The 22,111-nt window shown below is 37.0% G+C and overlaps 1 long non-coding RNA gene across 2 annotated transcripts in view; it reads left to right on the top strand.

Annotated features, from left to right (window-relative positions):
* LOC107318113 overlaps positions 1-21,286 on the top strand; it is a 51,761-nt gene extending 30,475 nt beyond the window's left edge. For both annotated transcript variants that reach the window (XR_004308444.1, XR_004308445.1), the window contains exons 3-7: positions 7,132-7,187; positions 7,305-7,471; positions 14,307-14,436; positions 18,415-18,519; positions 21,223-21,286. This is a non-coding gene — a long non-coding RNA (uncharacterized LOC107318113). The remainder of the gene's footprint in view (positions 1-7,131; positions 7,188-7,304; positions 7,472-14,306; positions 14,437-18,414; positions 18,520-21,222) is intronic.
* Positions 21,287-22,111: the final 825 nt, after the last annotated feature.

The raw sequence follows: 22,111 nt of genomic DNA, 5'->3' as shown, positions 1-22,111 counted from the left end.
GTTGCTTTTAATACTATATGTTTCCAGTTAAATGCCCTGGTATTGTCTCAAATAGAAAACAATCTTTGATAGCAGAAGGCATTACCACATCAAATTGACTTTACGGTTTAAATAAACACGGCCTCAAGTGTCCCAGTTAAATAGAGCTGTGAATTCTGTTCCACCTGCTTTGCTATTAACATGCAGCTAAACTTTTCTTGTTTTGAGTTTTAAAGGTGCATGTTAATTCCCTCAGAAGATGATGCGACTGAGAGGCAGAGTGAATGCTCTGTGGTATGTAAAGTATCACAAGCCTGCAGATAAACTGTCTCATTATGAAAAGGTCCGACTCTTTAAAGGACAGTCTTTTATTGGGCTTATGTCCTGCTTCATATTACATAGCTATAAAATGTGTTAAGCTCTACAGCTTTCACTGTGGTCAAGACCAGATTTGAAGTTTCTACTGTTCCAAAAGATATTCTGCTTTGAATGTGCATGAGTTCACAGAGGGCAGCAATGTGCTGCCTAGGGTTTATCTCCATTATAATAGTGATGAAACTAGAACAGTAGCTAAATATAGAATTGTTTTTCTGCATCTATTTCATGTGTTGTCATGTAATTACATGTAGATGAAGAATTAAATCTTAGAAGAAAAACCTACAGAATTTCTAATGTAAAGAGGAGTTGCTTCCAGATATGCTTAGCACTGTCTGCCTTGAATGCTGCCAACTTATTTAGAATAATAACTTTACTGTTTCAGGTTATTTTTGTAGCAAGAGTCTGTATTAGGAGGAGGGAACTCTTCTGAAGATATTGATTCCAAAGCATAATAAAACAGGTGCAGCTTAATAGGTCTACCAGGAAAGTTTTAGCTGTTAGCATCTTTTAAATGCTGCTGCTGAGAAACTCTGTTTTCATAACAAGGTTGGTGAGTATTAAACCTGTGATAGTTGTTTCTGGGATTACAATAATTTACAAAAACAATAAAAACCTGCTAAAAACCATTTATGTATTTATAAATGTTGTAATCCAGGGGTCCCACTGACATTTGTGGTGAAAGATACGCCTAAGGGCACATAACCCTGCTTGTACATTGCCAGGACTGCAATCTGGTTTATGACAAAACAGATTCATTTATCTCCAAATAAATAAATTACTTTTGTGAACATTTAGAAACATTTGCATAATTAGGCTGTAAGATCTTAGCAGTCTTTTTCATAATAATTAAACTAATCTAATCTTGGACAGGGTAAACAGACTTACTAGGCTGAGAGCAGCCTTCAGGCAAGGAACTTACTACATTCTACAGGAACTGTAAGGCTGATGATGTTTGTTAATTATGCAGAGCTTTTACTCCCCAGTAATAGCAGTGTTTGTATTGCCTGAAGCTTAGATAGCTACTCCCAAGCACATAAAATTAGACTCAGTTGTGTTGGATTTTTTTGTGTGTGTCATTCTTTAAAAAAACAAAACAAGACAAAAACATGAAATAAAACAAAGAAGATAGTTCAGGATGATTACACGCTTTCAACACGGAGGCATTAACCTTAGAGTGTTGGATCCTAGATCTACACACATTTGACTAGCGCTTCAGTCATGTGGTCTTGATTTTCTTTAGATCTGGAGTCTTTCATGTCATATAGAGATACAGAGTTGTAAGGCTTGGAAAAGAATAGCATAAGGCACCGGTTTGTTTCCTGGAGACCCCAGAATAAAAAGATTAAGGATATCAAGTGGAACTTGTCCAAGAAAGTCCTCAGTCAAGCAGTCGATCAAAGCTTGTTTCCGTAAATAAAAACATGAAGACTAGAAACAGTATCTGAGAAATTCTGAAAATACTTAGTAAAGAATCTGTCATCTTTGTCCAGTTCTGTGAGAGTCATTTGTCCATGGGGCTTCAAATGATGTCTACTCAAAAAGAGAAATATTCAAACTCTACAGAACTGAAGATAAATCATCCATAACACTGCATAGACAATTTTATTCCCAAATATTATTTTCCCATATGTAGATTGTGCAACGAAATCCTCCTGATATTTTCTTGTGCTTTGTTTCACTTAGAATACTTCTGTAATTTGAATTGCTTTGATTAGTCCCCCAAAAATCTGATTTGTAATTAATTTATTTTTCTCAGAACTCACATGCAGCCTCACAGTGCATTTCTCCTTTTCAGTAAGGATTTAATTACATCTACATGCAAACAGTGATGTCTGACTACAGCAAAATAGACAGTTAAACCATATGAAACTGCGTAACTTGAAGTATTAATGCTAATTATCGAGGGCTGGATTTTATTAACCCTGAGAAGTAGCTCAGTATATGAATTTCTTCTGTTAATATCAAGGAGATTGTGTATCTGCACTTGCTCAGTAAACAGACTTCTCAGAATCCAGCTCTTAAAGGAAGAAGCTCTTAAAGAATTTTCTCATGAAGTGGTGGCATGTGAGTCTGAACCATCAGTCTTTTAAGACCCCATTGTCTGGAAGATCTATAACAGGTGCTTATATAGATCTCCTATAAATGGTATAAATGGGATGATAGAGACACGATATTGGCAGAGGTTACTTTCCAGTCTTTGCTCTTTCTGGCTTGTGCAGCTGAAGCATTGAAGCTTGGTGTAATGTGCATAGCATAAGCGAGCTCCCCATTGCCAACTAATTTCTGCACAAGAAACGAGGAAATTTTCAGCTCTCCCACTGCAGTTTGAACCACTCTTGTCTTCAGCCTTATTCTTTTTGACCGTGCTGTTCGTTCCAAACGTTATTAGGTCACTGAATTTAGTAAGTGTCATATTTCTGCCAGTTATTGCTGTAAGCTAGTAGATTGTTACTGTTTCAATTAACGGTTTGTGGCATCATGAATTCAAATACTACATGTCACTCTTTTACACGGGAGTTGTTACAAGTTGCTTGTGTCAATAAAATTAGCCAAAAATAATAATCCTGTATTAAAGTGACAACTGGTGTAAATGAATAATGGCCTTCTTTAGTCTTCAGACAGCCATCTAAAATTTTCTATTATTGGCCCAGGCTGTAAAAAAAATAAAACAAAGACTTCTCACAAGACTGCTTATGGCAAAGAAACAGCGCTACAGAGTTTTTGTTTTCCCTGGTGACCCCAGACGCCTGTGTATCCCTCCCCAGAGCTCTTTTCCTCCTCTGTTTGCAGTGGATAGCTGTATTCTAGTCATTTGCCAGGCATGTTTAGGGTACAGTAATTGCCAAGTTTTTTCTAATTCAGCATCTGTAAGGTGGACTAACAGAGTTAATTATAGCAACTTTGCTGTTGTGTTTCTCTTCCTTAGCACAGATTCCCGTGGTTTCATTGGACCAGTGGCAACTAGAGTATGAGTCTCATTATGGCAGGAAAACTAGGAAGAGTGACCTTACATTTGCCTGTAGCATCGCATGCAGATTTTAGATAGTTTTGGAAAAGTGTGGATTATGTGTAATACCTGGAGTCAATTAATAGCCTTTGATTTAATTTTTACACTGCTGCTTTACATGTTACTGTGCACCATATTTTGGTATGCATTTTGCAGTGTAATATTCAGTTATACGTCACTTAGCAACAGAGACAAACGAGAATCCTCTCTTTTCCTGCCCTTCTCTAATTATGAGGAGGATATATACTGGATTGTTTTATTTATTGATTTATTTATTTTTATTTCCTCCCAGTGGGGATCAAATAAAACTGTACAAGTAAATCTGGGTCCATTCCTTTAGCTCAATAGACCTTTTTGGTTATAGTCAAGTATCTTTTTTACCCACCTTTGTCTTTTCAGAAGAAAGAGAAAAAGGTAGATAAACTGTTACTCTGAGTCAAGGTTAGTTTTTGGGTGCTGTCTAGGTATGCTCAGTTATGTCCTGTTCCTTTTCCTGGCCAGAATGTGAGGTTTGGGATAAACTGCCCCATCAAACACATCTCAACTTTTACTGTTGATATAAATGATGTTGCATGTTGAGAACATCAGCTGCATTCCAAGAGGGGTTTGAGTACATGTATATTATTACAGATAATTAGAAGAGCAAGTTGTTTATAATCATGAGTTTGGGAGCAATACAGATATTTGTGTTATTTGATCATTTGCAAATTGTGGAACAGGCAATAGCTTATGTTATTGTATTTATATCTGTAGCTTATTCTCTTTTCTAGCTTTAACTTGATGTTAAGATGTCGGCTGGGTGAAATCATTTTAGGTCTTGAACTCCAAGTAGTTGAAGTACTGAATATTTTTGTTAGCTCATTGTCAACAATCACTCGTGATCAAAGTCTTTTTAAATTACGTTTACCCTGTGAACTCTTTGAAAAAGGTGTTTTAGGAAAAACTTGGTATATGCCAGGTATTGTTCTCTTATGAGTTTGAGGGGGGAAAGAATAAAAAATGCCAGCTTTCTCATTTTTAGCACTTCAAAGAATATTTACTAAAGATTTGCTGACTGAATTTCATTATGATTTTGTGTGAGTGATTTATCTTGGCTGGTCCAGAATGTAAACTTTCTAAACATTGTAAATTAATCATTTTTATGGGGGAAAAGTGCTTACTAATCTGCATGAAAACAGCAACCCTATTTCAAACAAGCAATGCTTTTATATTGGTAGTGTTACAGACAGGGAGCACTAATAACTTGATAGTACAGAGGGATTTTCAAAGGTAACTAAACAACAAGAGCACAAGTGGTGTACGTGATCTTAAATTAGTTAGATTATTTTAAAATGTTGAGGTAGTTTAATTCTATTCCAATTTCTATGCCGAAGTCTTTATAGATTGAGTATTAAGTGTTGGCCCTTCTTGTTTTTAAAATAACTATTATCGGTCAGACTTTTGTTCTTGGATTGTATTATGCATTGAAAATCCTCACACTTTCATGTTTGCTCTAAAAGAAGTTTTACTGCAAGTTATGAGCTAGGGATCACTTCAAAGTACCTCCATCAAAAACAGTTGAATAAAACTTTTAAGAGAGAGAGAAAAAAACAACAACAGCAAAACCCACTGGATGCAGATCTAAGAGACTGACATGCTCTAGTCTTGTAGCGTGCCACACTTATTGCTCTCTGTACTGTTGTTTTTGATGAAATGCTAAAAGATACCACCAGCTCTTAGAAATCTTGGGAACACCAAAGATCACAATATTGACCAGAATGACTTCAAGGAAAACAGATGAATGGGTTGAATGCAGGAATACTCAAGGGAGGAGACTGGAATCACTTGAATCTAAAGAAAATAAAGTAGCGTAGTTATCACCTGTAGGTATCTGTATATTATTTTTACTGGAGGTCATGATTAGTGGCTATTTGAGGTCTTTGATTGCCAATGAGTTCTTTATCAATCAGTTTAAGATAGTTTGAAGAAACTCTGTTGTCTAGAAGATGTGGAAGAATGTGGATATACCCAAAGAGTCCTAGGCAATTCCTGAGTAAAGAGTGTTTGTCACCAGTTAAATTCCAGACAGTTACTGATGTATATGTGTAGTACTAGAAACTGACTTTTATAGTACTACCGTATATATATACACATTTATACATATAATACATATACATTACTTACATAAGTAGTAATGTATACCATCATTTATTCTATATACTGCCAGCTATGTTGTTGTTGTTTTTGTTTGTGATCCTTGATGTCCTTGTCAGGACATCTGCTGTGAACACAATGGAGGTTAGATTTTTGGGAAGCTGATCCAAGTGAAAAGATAATAAGAGACATGGCAGTTCCTTAACATGATTCTATGAAGGGCACTGGAAATTTTTGCATTGAAGACAAAAGATAGGAAGTACAGTAAGAGCCTGAGTTAGCTAAATCAAGAGCTCTTCACATCAAACATGAAAAGGAAGATCACACAAATAGGAAACTAGGTTAGCTTGCTAAGGCCAGCTGCAGGCGTATAAATCAGAGAAGTTATTTGAGAGAGAGGAAAGGCTGTTGGAGGGTGAGACTGGAAGGATTTGAGTGTTTTATGTCTTTTGTGTCAGATTTCAATTAAAAGGTCAATTGCCATAAAGTGGCTAATATCAGCACCAGCAGGTAAAGGTAAGGTTGTATAGTAAATGCAAAATTCAGATGTTTTCAAATCAACTGGGTGGGTGAACTTTCTCCTTGGTACATCATGGGCTGGTTGATTAAAAAATCTCATTGTATGAACAGATAGTTATAGGAACTACTGAAGTAAATGAACTTACCCACATCTAGGTAATGGTACTGATTGTGTTCAAAAAGTAGGAAAAGTAAAGAATTTATAGAAGATTCAGATTTATTTCAGTTGCTGAAAAGGCACTGGAATATATAAAATTTAATCATTGAATTGCCACAGAACTGAGAGTTGGGGAACTCATTCCCAGTTAAGAATGAGGCACTGGGTTTATGAACATTTGCAAACTATTGAGAGAGAACTGACAAGGTAAGAGTTTTGCAGGAAATGAGATGGTGGTCTTGATTTTTCCAAACCACAGTTTGGAAGCAAATGAAATAAATAAATGACTAACATTTCTTTCTCACCTGCTTCGCCTTCTACAGGGTCCACCCTCTTATTGTGTAAATGGCCCCCAACCAGATACAGATTTCTTGCCTATATAAGCTAATGGCCCAAACCAAAAAAACAGAAAATGAATGGCAAGTTTAATGCTCCAATATCCAGACAGAAACCTTTTCTCCAGAAGGGTGTGCCTTGGAGTGATGGATGTGTGAAGTCTGATATATGTGTGGAACTGTATCCTGTAAATCATTTAGCTTATAAAGCATTCGTTAAATAAAATCTGAACTCTAAGATGGCTCTAACTAGTGTAAAAGAAGCGTACTACCTTTTACTTTTTAAAATAAAATCCGATGACCTTAATTACCTATTACACAGAACAGAGTTGATCTAAGAGATTTTAAAAGAAACAAGGGGGTAGAGAAAAAAGAAGCAGAGATGGAATATTCTGCCATAGGCAGTACTGATGCTCCTGGAGGGTGTGATACAGAAGATATTAATTAGTGAATACATGTGTGGACTGCATTCACCTGATCTAAAAAAAAAAAATCTTTACCTGGCCTAGACGTATTTTTCTCAGTCTTAAACTTCAGATCAATGGGAATAAGGCTTTGTCAGCAAGTTGAATCAGACACAGGCAAAGGCACATTACTATAAGCAATAAAGTTATGTCTTCCAGGAGAGGCACAAATGAGCTGGATCCCTCTTCATTTGGAATAAAGCGGTTACACTGAGGTAATGAAATATTTAGATAATACTCTTCTGTGCTTTGGACCCATTTTCCTAAACTGTGTATTCTTTGGCAAAAAGCTGAAACTTTTCTTTTGAAAGAGACGTTTCTTGTCTCCCCAGATTTACTGACAGAGTATGAGGGGGATGAACTACTTGGAATGCTGAGCCTTCCTCGGTCTCCTGACCAGAACCAGGAACATCCAGGAGAAACAGCTCTGGGTATGGGTTATGAATGGATAACCCCTACGATCCTGTTCAAGGGAGGGAGACAAACAGGTCTACTTCTTGTAAGTATTATGGTTATGAAAATGGAAGGGCTCTTTTGAAGATCAACTGACCACAGACTGAAATGCACGTTTAAAATGGCTTGGATAACAGAGTCATGAAAAGCATGTTTGACACAGAACTTCTTTTGGGGAAGAAGTCTGCTGTATCTTTCACATGACCATAGCCTACTATGAATGTGTCATCTGTTAAAATGGTTATTCCAGGCTCTTTGGGAATAAAGAGGCATCTTAGAGCTTATAAAGTCTATAAGAGTGAACCATAGGTAATCATGCACTAGCCATGTGTTCCCGCTGTCCACAGAAGAAAGAAATGCTGCTCAGAGTCTAACGCTGCACTGATCTCTTTCAAAGTCTAAAAGTCTGTAAGTTGTCCTTGTCTGTACTTGACTAAAGCAGGTATTTTTCACTTGATACCACATGCTGTTTCTGCCTCAGCATCTCTCTACATTTATCAGTGTGATCTTGAGCCCCAGTTCCTTCTGTGTTATCTCAGTCTTCCTTTTCTGCGCTATGTGGTTGTGTGGTGTGAGATCTGCTCCCATTTGGCTGCCTTCTTCAGTGGTCCACTCAATCTAACTGCTGGGTAGCAGGGAGCTTATGGCCATGTGATGGCATTGCACCAGTCCCAGCCCAGGCTTGATATTGTTAGTGATCAGCTGTGGCCAGTCCTCTTGTGTTCATGCTGGAGTTCACATGCTGTAACATTTTTAAGTAATTCAGATTTAAAAAAAAAAAAAAGGCCATGTTTAGGAGATTGAACTTCAGTGTGCACAATGGAAGACAAGCAGTAGCAGTCCATAGCTCATCTTGTTAGCTCAAGGGAAACAGAACTGTTTCAGAGGCTGGATATATGTTGCCTTTGTTACTGTTCTCACATCACCTGCTGCTTGCTGCTTTATTGCAGCAAAGAGATTTCTTTGTACTCTCCAATGAGTGAATCTGAATGTTCTTCAGGTATGTTAATTCTGCAGTAGAATGTCCTTTTCAGGAGGATTTAATTTTCTACTTCCCAGTAATTTGCTAGAATTATACATCGTTTCTCAAGATCTCCTACTTTCTGATCTGCATTTTTTTTTTTTTTTTTTTTTTCCCCCATTTACTGATAGTGCCTTCTCTTTTCTGCAGCCCTATGACTCTCAGCCATGAACAGTCAATGTAGTTTGGACATCTTGTCTACCATCTCCACAGCACTAGTTACTCATCATTGACAGTTCATTTTCTCTATTGTGCTTAATGTAAAATTAGTATCTCAGATAATTAGTCTCCCCTTGGAAGGGTCATGTGCTTCACACCACACAGCATGTAGGCAGACAGGCAACTGTAAGGAAAATTCATGGTATCTATGGGATAGGAAACTTCTGGGTCCTTCAGTTTTCATGCAGAACCTCTCCTCACTTATTTGTTGTGGATTATTTCAAAGCACAGTTTTTCATCTGGTTTCTGTGAAAACACTGTTAAAAGTTCCATTTTTTTTCTGTACTGTCCTGTATGTTTTATGCAATATGTTTAAGCAAAATCTAGCACCTTCTCTGAAAGGGACATATATTCAATGAATGATCTCTCATCATACCTCTCAGACTTGTTGAAAACAACTTTCTAAGCTTTGCTCATCTGTCCCTTCCCTGTCTGTGAGGCTCATGCTTGGGGTACTTGGACAGAGTTACCTGAGCTGAACTAGCTTTGGATACAGTGACCACTATTAGTATAAAAAGTTACATTGCGTGAGAAATCAGAAATTCAAGCAAAATGGAAGGACTGTTTTTGTAAAGTAGCCACCTTTTGAAAGGTAGGTAACGGCTCTAACATTTAGTAGGATGTATAATTATGTAAATTGTGTATATGAATCTTCTATTTCTCCCCACTGTCCTACTGCATAGTCCCTTTGGGGTTTGTTGAGCTACTGTACAGAGATTTAACACATCTCTGCCTCCCACCCCACATCTCCTCCCCAAAAACAAAGGAAAGAAAGAAAGAAGGAAAAAAAAAAGCTAAGAAACAACAGTATCACATTACTAACAATTCACTCTATGGATGGGAGACTGGTGGGTCGAGTTGTGGGTTTTTTGTTCTGTTGCTGTTGATTCAAAGCGTTTGTCCCCCTGGATAAGGCAGATAAATGTTTATATTTACTTATGTTCTGGGATCTTGGAAGGGTTCAGCTGTAGTCTCTTATACTGTTCTTATGGGAAAAGCAAAACTACGTTCCTGGCTTGACAACAGTGCAGTTTCCAAATGTTACCATGGTGATCACCTATGTAACATCACTACCACTTTTCACAACATCTCAATTTAAGATTCAAGTTGAATATTTCCATGATTATGGGAGGGTAATTATTTCATTACTCAAGGGAAGAAGATTTAGGAGGTAAATAGCTCTTCATTAGTTTTTAAATGATTTCCCTAGCCTTTTTAGGCCACAGAAATGCCAAATATTAAAGTGACAAAAACAAGCGGTCAAATTATTACCCCTGCATTCATCTTGAAAACGTCCGAGCAGCCAAGATAGTCAGAATAACTCTAGCCATTAAATACTCTTTAAACTTGGAAACCATTGGTGTAGATCTGTTTTCAAAGATGCCCAGGTTTTCAAAGGTGCAATCAAATCAAAATCAGGAAAAGTTGCAGTTTGGATCACTGACAAGCCAAGGTAATTCTGACTTAAATAGCATACAAACAAGGCCTTGGGAAGAAAGTAACAAAGTTCAGACCCACAGTTCTACAATTTCTTCTCTTTTTTTCAGACTGCAGGTGTCTTCAATGGCTAAAGCACATCAGAGACCACTTTCTGCTTTCCTTTTTCTAATTTATTTTTCTTCACAAGCTGAGGGAACCAATAACTTTGAGTGCAGAGGAGGCTGTCAATACCTTGTGCCATTGGTGGCAATCTGTTACATACTTCGCAGAGTTTGCGTGCACATTTTAATTGAAGAAAACCATCTATTTCTAATTAGGAATGAGAATAAGCAAACAAACAACATGATAAATTCAACTGGGAATTTAAACAAAAAGTTACTTTTTCTTTGTTTACCACGACGGGACTCTTTTCTGATTAAATCAGAGGCCTTTCAAATAACTTAACGTCTTATAAACAAATAATTGCCAGAGCAAAATAAAGACCTACAACAGAAAGAAAATAATTATATGGTATCACTGTTAATAATTTGACCCTTCGTGTTATGACAAGAATATGCTATTCTTAGGAGCCTTTGATTGGAGGAAAAAGCTTGCAAAGACCTTTTGGATCATAGTGCTAGCTAGGAAACAAGGGAGAAATTATTCATGATTTCTTATGTCCGCATTTTTATGCTTTCCAGTGAAAATAAATGAGTAGATTTACATAATCACAATAAAACATTTCAAGAATAGTGGTGCAAATTTTTTTAGATTATATTACTAGGCCGCCAAGGTTTCAGGACACTACTAATATGTCTAGACAAGCAGCTGTTTGTGATGTTTTGGCTGACTGTCATTGTGTTCCCTCATTTTTTTATGGGCTGGGGTTCAGCAATGATGCAATTCAGTAATCAAGTGATTGGAGATATAAAAGTCACAAAAATACTGCAGCATTATGCTAAATCAGACTGAGGTAGAACATGGAAAATCAACATTTTTCTGTTTTGTATGCTATTTCTTGGCGATATCTGCCAAAGAGTAAGAAAGACTGGGTGAGTGGTGGAAAGAACTGGAAAATGTTTCATTTGTTTTTCCAAAAAAACACCATTTATGGGAAGGCTTTTTTCAAGACTGTACCAGAATGTTGTTGATGCTTCCTTATTTGAAAGGGAATATCATATGCATATCATGAGACAAGTACTTCAGGATACTCTCCTGGTAACCTCCCTTTCCTATTCTACTTTGTTTGAACTAGGAGCTTTCATGTGAGTGTCTTGGTGTTGTACAGAGTTCTCAGTAACTCTTGAGTTTTGCATTTCATATAGTTATGACTTATCTGCTTGATCAGGGAGACAGGAATGTGGCCAGCATCTACCTCTTATAGTGTTTGAACATACTACAACTCTTTTGAAGAGTTGCGTTGGCCTTATGAAGTTGTAAAATGAATTTGAAGAATTCTTTAAAGTCAACTACATGCCCAGCACTGAACAGCTCTCTGAGGAGCAATGGATCTGCACAGGATGCTATTATTGTGTCCTGTTCGAGAACTACCTGTGAAGTCCCTAGTACTTTCTGATCTTGATGGTGTCAGGGATTATTTGGTTTCTTGGTGCTTGTTCTAAAACAAAAGAGTGGAGCTAACTGAAACTTTGTAAGTGTTAGCACAGAAGAGAGAGGTGTTAGTGTAATAAGTCGCTGAAGTCTTTACTCAGTTTTCCAGGAAAAATCTCCAGAGTTGTAAAATGTGATTTTATAAACTAATTTTTCTTTGGCTAAAAGCATCACAACGGTTATATTAAGAATCACATTCTGATTCGTCCTATATGTTTTTACTGATTGCCATGCAACGGTTAAAAATAGCAGCAAGCTACAATGTAGGTTACTGTGCTAAAATGCTATTAGAGATCAGTGCTAAATTAGGAAATCTTATATAAGATATATGCATATGTATATACGTGTACAGATTAGAGAAACGCATTATGATATGTGTATATGCAATAGCGTACATCTATTTTGTCAAATGTGGACAAGTAATGGAAACAAAGAGCTGTTGGCCATCTCTGTCAGCTGTGATTCACTGTCGGTTAGCATGATAACTTCATTACAAGTTTTTCTAGCATGTCAGACGTAGTTCTCTGATAGAACCTACAATATTCAAAAACAAACAAACAAAAAAGTAACAAACAAAAAAAACCCCACAAAAACAACTAACAATGCACCTGGGACAGAAAGGCAATATGTGGTAGGAGGGTAATATAATTCCTTTTTTGTTTTCTCTTCAGTGTAAAGTAGAATTTTGGCTGTTTATGCTGTTTTTCTTCTGTAGAAGAATGATTTAATAGGCTGCCAGGGGTTTAAACTGAATGAGGTGTCCACAATTAAAGAAAATGACAAAAATAGTTGTTCTTGGCTTTGAGCTGCCCACATCTTAATCTGCATTGGGTTCAGTCAAGGAACCAATTTGGAGACAATTCATGATTACTTGCATGGTTAGTACCGAAATATAAGAGGTGAGATTAAACTTCATTTGGCACAGTGTTTTTTTTTCAAATGATTCTTGCTTTGACTTTCTATGTTAAAAATGTCAGTATTGAGATAGCAGTGAAATCTCACCATCATTTTCATATGAGAACAAGGTTTACATTAGTTTGTTAGGGCCCGGATTCCTATGAAGTCTTCCTACTTGTCTGTAGCATGTGGTTTCTTCCTGAGTGACCATGCAGACAGGCTGATATCTTCATTGTATTTTGTAATGTGTGCTTTCCTATCGTATTTTGTAGCAACTCTTCCTTTACAAGATACTGCAAGCTGATTGTACCATTTTATGTTCCAGGACTAATAACTGCTTGTACTGCTTCATGCAGAAAAGAAATCATGGCATCTATTTAGCCTGTTTTTGTAATCCATAAGAATTCACAATATTCATAAATTATTTTAAATAACATTTTTCATTCTTTATTAAATATAAATTATTTAATGTTCAGTTGCAAAGATATTAAGATATTCTGTCCTTTTCAGAGTTTCCAGACTTTTTTTTTTTCTTCTCTCTTATGTTAAATTTAATCACAGATTATTTAGGTCACATTTTTCTGCTTTTTTATTTGATAGGTTTCCCATGTATAGGTGGCATTTAGTGTATCACCATGGTAAGATAGACAAATGTGGCACAATGAAATCTTTCCTTATTTCTGATTTCTGTGGTATATTTTCTGTTAGTCGATCTGAACATCCATGGGCAGGATGTCGTTGGGTGCATTCTGGACCATTGAAAAAGCTCTTATGAAGAAGGTGAAGCAGATGGTTCCTCGTGTCTTATTTGTGGTTGTTGTTTGGTTTTTTTTTGGGGGGTGGGGGGGGGGGGGGGGGGGGGGGGGGGGGGGGGGGGGGTGCATAAAAGGCGATCAAAGGTTTCTGTGTGAAGGCACAAACTGCATCCATCTGCTTCTTCCTCCACAACAGAGATCACTTTAGGAGTGATTAGGTTGTCCTCTATGGTGAAAGCTGGAAGAGAATGTGTGCCGCCTGACAAACACTGCTGAATAAGAGCTTTGCTGCTAGTTTACTTTTTTTCGTTGACCTTCATCATTTTCAAAACTAATAGGATTAAAGCACTATTTAAAATATTTAAATGTTCTTCAGTTTTAAAGCACACGCTGGTATCTTGGCAATTAGATGCAAATTCTCTTCAGTGTTACAACAGAAGGACACTTACTCAGAAGTAGAGTTTTAATAATTAAAAATCATAAAAACCCTTAAGTAGTGTAATAAAACTGTATTAAATTATATTTGGAAGATCTGTGTTAAAAGCTCTGGGAGAGAAATGGTGATTTTTAACTTCTCTGTCACTTAAGTATTTTTAAAACTTTTCACATAATTTTCCAGTCACATAAAAATGTACGCTTTAATAGTGCACAAATTATGATAGTACTGGAAAAGATATCTGCAATCTCAGAGTTGTTTAAAACTGGAATATATTACATATATAAAAAATCTGCAGCATATAATATGGAGAATAGAAATTTTGCATGTTTCCATGCATTTAGTAGAAGGATAGGTGCCCTGGGTAGGATCTGTAAACCACACAGCTGTGGTGCCTCCAAGCTAGGTAAACTTGTTTCTTAAGTGTAGTAAAGGAGGGCATAGAACTAACCAACCTCTAACTGGTGTGTTTCCCCTTACCACTCCATCTGTAGCTTCATGTGTTTTTCTCCTTATGTTTTAGGAAGCTGTTCCATCAGGATTGGGTTTTGTATGCTCAGGGAACCCTAAGGATGCATCTTTACACTCTGTTGTGTTACCATTGCTATGTAGTCTGTCTGAGACTGAAGGTGCACTTCAGCAGCTCTAGTAAGGTAAGTGGGCAGTGGGCAGAACATGATAGGTTGGCATGTAGGAAATTCCAGTTAGTGAATGTTTAAGGGAAAAGGACAAAGCAAATCATTTTTCAGGAGAAAAAAATGAGTCTACTTAAAAAAACAGCAACTTTTTTTTTTTTTTTCAATTCAATGTGTGATTTTTTTTCTGATAATTAAAAACTTAATATCATTAGATTTAGACAAAAGCCCAACTTCCCATCAAAACAGTTTGGAGGTAAATTTGTAATGGGCACTCTGAGGCCAGCACCACTTTAATGGCCTTGTATGTTTTTGTCTTGAATAATTGTCCCTGAGACAAACTTAAGTCTGTTTCTTCCCTTCTAGAAGAAATGCTCCAGTGTGAGTGGTGTCCTCTTCTCAGCTGGTGGTCAAAGTTTGGTACCTTCACCAATTGCTCCGATATTCTTGCCTGAGATTTTCTGTGGGAAAACACATGCCTGTATACCATGCCACAGCATGGGGTACATTACATGGCCCCTGACTCAGTTAATTTGCAGAGCTGCGTGTCCTCTGTAGCCTTCAGAGTTTTTAATTTACTCTTAGTATATTTTTGAAGAAAGTCAAAACTCAAAAACAGATCATGAGTAAAGAGTGTTTTATGAAGCTCAAAGAATTCTGTTTTCTATAGCTGATAGATCATCAAAGTGCTAATAGGTTGGTTGATTCGTAGGAAATAATACTTCTGTTGAGATTAGTATGTTTGCTATTCTGTCATTAGAAAATAAACAATTAAGATGTAGACTGAAAGGTCTGGGGAATTAGTTCTGTAAGTGATTAATTAGCTTGTTTGCTCCAGTTTATTTCTGATCAAATAGAATATGCTGAAAGGGTATAAAGTAAGGTCCTTAATATACTCTAAGGGCCTGTTTCTGCCCCAGTTGACATTAAAAGCAAGTTCCCACTGATGTGACTGATGCCCTAATTGCCTGGCTTGACATTGATGGTTTCTCATTTCTCAAATCCAATAGCTTTGCTCTAGAAAGGATGTTGGGAGCATGTCAGTTTTCTATGCACTGATCACATGGAAAGTAAACAGAAGATTAAAAAGCTGAAAGGAGAAAATTTTGCAGCAAAGGAGTTGAAGGCTATGATGGCACCTTGATACAAATGAACGCATACAGGAAGGCTGTTTGCTCTGTGACCACTTCTGCTGCAGGGGAATGTGTTTACATTTCACAGATTTGTTACTATAACTTTCCTTGCTGAGACTCACAGAATTTCACCTGGTCTTTTTAAAAGAACAAAGCTGTCTGAAAATGACCTCCTTTATTTTTAACATAGCACACAGTTGTGGCAGCTTTTTAGCCTGGTCATTTAATACTTCATTTATTTTTTCACCTTGTTCTGTTACTCTTTTTTTTTTGTTTTTTTGTTTTATGTTCAAGTGCAGCCTTGCAGCACTCTGATTCTCCCTTTCTTTTTTCCACATGGCTGCTTGGTTTGCAGAGGATGCCTCCTTACAGATGTGTTCCTTCCCGACAAACAATTACCCCTGTTTCCCTCTGCAGGAGGCCATTAGGACATGATCACGGGTTCTGCTAAGTCATCTCACAATCACAGTTCTGTGCAGTCGCCTCTCATCTGAGTCTATCAAGGCATATGCCATGCAGGGAAACTAGCAGTCACAAAACGCAGCACCTCCAGGCATATTATTTGTTATTTTGGTCCAGGAGTGTGACAGATAATGGTTACTTTGCGAAGGTCTCATTGATGGCAATGGCTGGCATCATATGCAGAAAAGCCAGAATCATGTCACTACCTAAATAGCAACAGAAGGAACCATTTCGTATTTTTGCTGCAGTTATAAGCACTAAAAAGGGAGACCAAAAAGGTAATGTTTGGGGAATCATTCTGCTGAATAGACCCAGAAAGCTAAATTTACATTGCATCTGTTCTTTATTACTTATTGTTTATGAACTGTGTGTACAAAGTGCAAATGTGTCAATAATTTGCTTCATATTTAGCCTGGTTATTATAACAGAGCTAAGCATCTAACACGATTTTACTAATGAAATACCATAAAGCTATAAACATTTCTAAGCTTGCAATGTGCTGATTATTAGGAGATACTCCCTAAAATCCTGATATAGCAGGTGGATCCTCCCATGCTGAACTGACAACAGCAGAGAGCTCCATTACTGACACACTACTTGAGAATGTGTTCACACTTCTCCCCTAGCTGTTCACACACTTCTCTTGTTTAAAATATCCTTAATTAAATGGTATGATTTTGAGGATTGTGTTAGACGACAAAATAAATGCACCCCAAACTGAGTTATTTTCGTGATAGAAGGAAGCCAGCTGTTTTGTGGTAGGCTTTCAGTCTGCATAAATGTTACAAACTACTGAATTACTAAAAGGCCCCTTGATATATGATCTCATGTTGTTTAATAGGCCTCCGATTACTTTGGGGAAAAATGGGTTTTATTGTGTTAATCATATGAAAACGAAGTTACTAATCCCTATCTAATTATGAGAGGTTTTAAAACTTGTAATAATATCCTAATTATTTCCTCTTATTGGAGCAAGTTGCATTCTAAAGGTAATGCTCAAGAACAAATATGACACACTGTCCAATGAAATAGACTGGTTTTTATTTGTATGGGTTTAGAATCTTTTCTTGTTCTTTCAAACCTTACAATGTTTGGCACTGCATCTCTAACAAATTTATCTCCTTTCTTGAGAAGTCTGATCAGAACCTTTAATCAGGTTCTATACAACGCATTTAGTATATAGTGACATTAAATCCAGTAGACTCACAGCAATCAATATGAAATAAAACAGGGAACAATGCAATTTAAGGTTCTGTGGTTGCTGACAGGCAGAAGATGAGGCAGAATAATTACTTTGCTCCATCTGACTCTGTGGAAGTACTCTGGTTTTGGGGAATCTGATACTGTGAGATGCAAGAGATTAGAAAGATAGGGAGGTGGGGATGTATGTACTGAAAATAGACACCACTAAGCAACATCTTAACCTCACACCCAAGTTAAAATGCCTTTGCAGGAAATTAAACTGAGAACCACAAAGTGAGCCTTGTAGTCAATGGGAGTGGGGAAAAAAAAAGACCATCACTTTCCTGCAATGAACTCATCAGGGAGCTCCTCCCTAATTTAGGCTCTAGCTTGCAAAAAAGAAATCTTTTTTTTTTTTCCCCTCTGACACTATTAGATCAAAACAGTACCCAGACATTAGACAGTATTTATTAGCTTGTAAGGCCAGAGATAATGATCCCATTCAATCAGAACTCATGAATAATTCAGCAGTCCCAACTCCACATAATTTCTGGCTTTACTTTTAAAACCAGTAAAGCACCATTTGCATTGCCTTTTTGAGGGGAGGGGGAAATGACAGTAAGCAGAAAAAGAAAATGGATTTTTTTTTTGTTATTTTTTGTTCTGCTTTGCAAACATACTCAGCTCTCTAAAAGATTATCTCCCTTCTTTTTTGTCCCCTCCTATCTCTCAGAACAAAAACAACATCAGAATAAATATTAATCATGATACTATTGAGGAGATGCTGTACACTAATTATTGTCAAGAATAGTGCTACCCGTATTTATAGGGGACTTTGTAATCACTGCAATTTGTTCAGTATTGTTACTTATACTAACTGCTATGAAGTAATTACACCTTTTTCACTTTTTTTTTTGTTGTTGTTTTAAAAGAACACCCACGCTTTTTCTTTTCTTTCAGACAAACTTGAAAATAATCTTTTCCCTGTTACATTATCAGAGCTATTCTGTGAAATTTACTTCCCACTGCCACGCTGAATAAGCTCAGTCCTATGTGGTACAGTAAAACCTTTGGAAAATTGCTATGCTATGTATCCCACTGAATGGGAGACACAGGATGTATCTGAGATATCCAGGATCTCAAAACCTTTTTAATCTCATCTTACTCAGCTTTGCTGATGTATCACTTTTTATAACAGTTTTTAAATTATTCTTCACAGAAGATTCCAAGCTACTTCAGACTTTCTTACTTAACTGATTATCCCTTCACTTATCCAAGAGATGCTGAATAGCTAATAAAGATTTCTTCAGATGGATTTCTTCAGGTAGGCACCTTTCTATTTAATGTTGTCTAAGTTGTGATAACACTGATATGACTGCTATGTGGCTTGGTCCCTTTTAGTTCTAGGGTGAGATTACAGGAGAGAGAAGGTTGTTCTTTGCAGTGATGCTCCCTTTGTGGTTATGAGCGTCACTCCTAAAAAAAGTAACGTGCTCCAAACACCGTCCTCAGCAAACTTCCAATAGCTTATTGGAATATTTGTTACAGCACATACTGATGTGAGCCTCCATAAAGAATGATTGGAGATCCCTTGTGTTTTGCTATAAACAGAAACAGCCTTCCTAAATCATGGCAAGGAGGAAGTAGTATTAGGAAGAGTGAAAGCATTCTCGTGCTGTCTTTAAAGAAACACATATTCTGACATCTTCGTTAATGCAGCTAATGTAGATGTCAAGGAAGTCATCATGTGCACATGTAATGGTGCAGCAGAGCAGCTGTACACAACTGAATTAATATCTATTATCCAGTGGGAAGTATGTAAATTATTTTTCCAGTTTAATATGGGACATTGGCCTGTTTTTCCCATACATGTAATAACTTACCCTTGGAAAAGGGAACAATTTAGTATAAAGTAGAGTTTTCCTATGAAAGTTCTTCACAGAACTGTAGACTGAGATTTGAGTATATCGGAGAATGTGTCCTGGATGCATCTGACATATTTCTTTAGTGAGCAGAACAGAAAAAAAAATCATAAAACATAATCATTTTCCTTCATTATATTATAACACCTTTTAAAGGAGAAAGTGGCATTCTGGTCGCTTTGGACTAAAAAGTTTTGAGGGTAAATAAGCAAAAGTTCTGTAAGTGATAATTTTAAAGGACTGTCAAAAAAAATCCTGAGGGGCTTTAGGCCTATTGGTTGACATCCAGCATTAGTTTGAGTGTGTTTGTGTATCTGTGTCAGCTATTAATTAACGACCACGTGGGAAACTTTAGGATCTTCATCTTGGATTAGTGAAACTAAACAAAGGAATGAAAGGGGCTTTGCAAATTGCCATAGAGTTTGGAAATAGTGAGTAAAAAAGACATTTGGATATCATTAGTATCTCAATGTAAGAACTGGTTTTATAGGAGATTTAATGAAAATCAACAACTGAAGAGTTGCAGTGCTAGTTGAGAGGCTGCAATAATACGTACATTGAAAGTCAGTGCTAAATATCTTCTTAAACAACCACGCAGAAAACCAAAACCTAGAGAATGTGTTTAGAGTGAAGGTATATTTAACTTAGCAGTGGCTAATATAAAACCCTAGTGTGCTTTCCATCATCAATTCGTTACATCTTTGAAACACGGTTTGGAATTAGAAGCATGTAATAATTAATGCGTGTGTAACAATGAACTTGTGCTTGTTTAGAAGAGGACTATCTGATCAGTCATCTTATTGAGAGGAAGTACCAAGATGTTTATGAAGGTAGTGATATAGAGGAATATAACTGGCAAAAAATATGAATGCCTCTGTGTTCTGACAACTTCTAAAAGCAGAACCTAATCTGTAAGGTATTACAGCTGGGTCTGAGGAGCCAACATACATCACGTGGATGTAGGGGAAACTGCTACATCTAACTCTCTTCTGGTCCTATTAGTAGTAGCTGATGCACTGTTGATGTGCTGAGAGCTCATTTTCTAGCACAGTTGCATCCAATAGGAATCCATTTTGTGCAGTCTGAGAATTCAGGATAAATGTGGAGAATGGCTATGTCTAGGAAGCAAAACACATTCTTGATTTGAAATGAAATGCTAATGTAGACATACTCTGTGACATTCTTGAACACTGGTAGTGATTTTGAAGTGATATAATGTTTAGGTAAGGTTTACATAGTTGCCATTTAAGTTCATAATGGAGTTTTACTTTTACTAATGCTTCTGAGAAAGGGGATCGGATGTTAGATTTTGTCGACAAAGTAAATTCTGGCTTACATCTGTGTAGACTTACATGTCAACACATGGCTGTGATTGCCAAAGTGGATTCTGAATGTGCAGCCACCAGAAGTAATTAAAACCATATGAAATAGATCTGTAAGGTAAATAGCCTCCCATGTTCCACCCAGAAATGAGATAAAGCAGTTGTATATGTAGTGTAGGAAGTGCTATAGTTTATAAATCACAATAGTAACATAGGAACAGAATCCAAGTGCTCTTCTCCTGTTTTGAGATGCAGATCTCAGCAAGCAGTTATTGTGGTATTAGTTGCAACCATGGATTCTATTTAGTAAAGGATAATGATGGAGCTGTAATGTGGTCCAGGGAGTTTACGGTCAGAGAGATAACCCTGCATGGAGTTGTATCTTACATAAATACCTAACTTCACATGTGAAGCCACTTCATTGGGAGTCTGGGGTATGCTGCAGTTGATGTGGCATACAAGCTATAGTTTCCCAGAATGAAACTTAAATCTTCATGCTGCAAAGGTCAATTTTAATATACCCTGAAAGCCTACATGTGCAGCTTTTTCCTGTTTGCCTTATGGGTGATTAATGCCATTTTTAGTGTAGTGGCAGTTTTGGCAGAACTAGAAGAAGTTTAAGAAGGCGTTTAAAGCCCTGCTCCTGACCCATCTTCTGCCAAAAATATCTACTCCACTACTCAGTTTCTTTAGATTACCCAACTTGTCTTGCTGTGCTTGTGAGAAATTGTGCCCAGCACCAGGCTGTACACCAGGACTTACCTGCAGCAATTCCTTTTCCAGCACTTGCCGCAGCAGCTGCCATCACTGACATACAGCACAGAATGCAGAAGGAATTAAAAAAAAACAAAACAACAAACCCTTCAGCTTTATCTCAGTGCTCAGTTTCTCAGCACCACAGTTCAGTATATGAATGTGCTGATGTCTTACAGGATGTCTGAGGTAAGCAGAATTGTATTATAAGGTCCAATTAAACTCTACTAATGATTACTTAATCCTTTGGAAGCAAAAAGCCCGATCCTACTTCTGTGAGTCCTGCCACTGAGTAGTTCGATGGTAACAGAATCAGGCCCTAAGTCACTAAATAACATTTTCCACGGTAATAATTAATAACAGCAGTTTTGAAGCTAAGGAAATTCATAATTTTATTTGTAATGCAAGTTTCCGAAATTGCTGGTGGATTTAGGGAGAGAATCATACAATTATCTGAAATACGTTCAGGGTTGACAAGCTCTAAAATCAGGACACATCCAGAGCTGCAGGCTGAGTGAGATACTGCAGGATGGATTAAGAACTATCAAGTACTGTAAGAGAAAGGTAAGTATTATTGATTGGGGGTGGGCTAGGAAAATAATATGCTAATAAGGAGCATTGCAGAGATCTTAAATCCTCGCAGATGTGTTTTTCTGGTGGAATGTTTGTTGTGCGAAGGGTTGAAGATATGTCTGAAAGGAGACCCAAGGGGAAGTTTAGTCAATCTCGGATGCTTTCTAAAAATGTTGTCTTGCCTTGTGGTTAAGTAATGAATGCAAATCTCCTTTCATGGATTTAAAGCTCTGATTGCTGACATGGGAAAACCAGAAACTTTTTTTTTTTCTTTTGTAAAAAAACACCAAATGACATGCATATCTCTTTGTTCTCGCACATGAATTTATCTTTGTTTTAGGATAAA

Source organism: Coturnix japonica, chromosome 9, assembly GCF_001577835.2.
Source record: "Coturnix japonica isolate 7356 chromosome 9, Coturnix japonica 2.1, whole genome shotgun sequence".
Classification (NCBI taxonomy): domain Eukaryota; kingdom Metazoa; phylum Chordata; class Aves; order Galliformes; family Phasianidae; genus Coturnix; species Coturnix japonica.
This window is presented reverse-complemented; position numbering and strand designations above follow the sequence as displayed.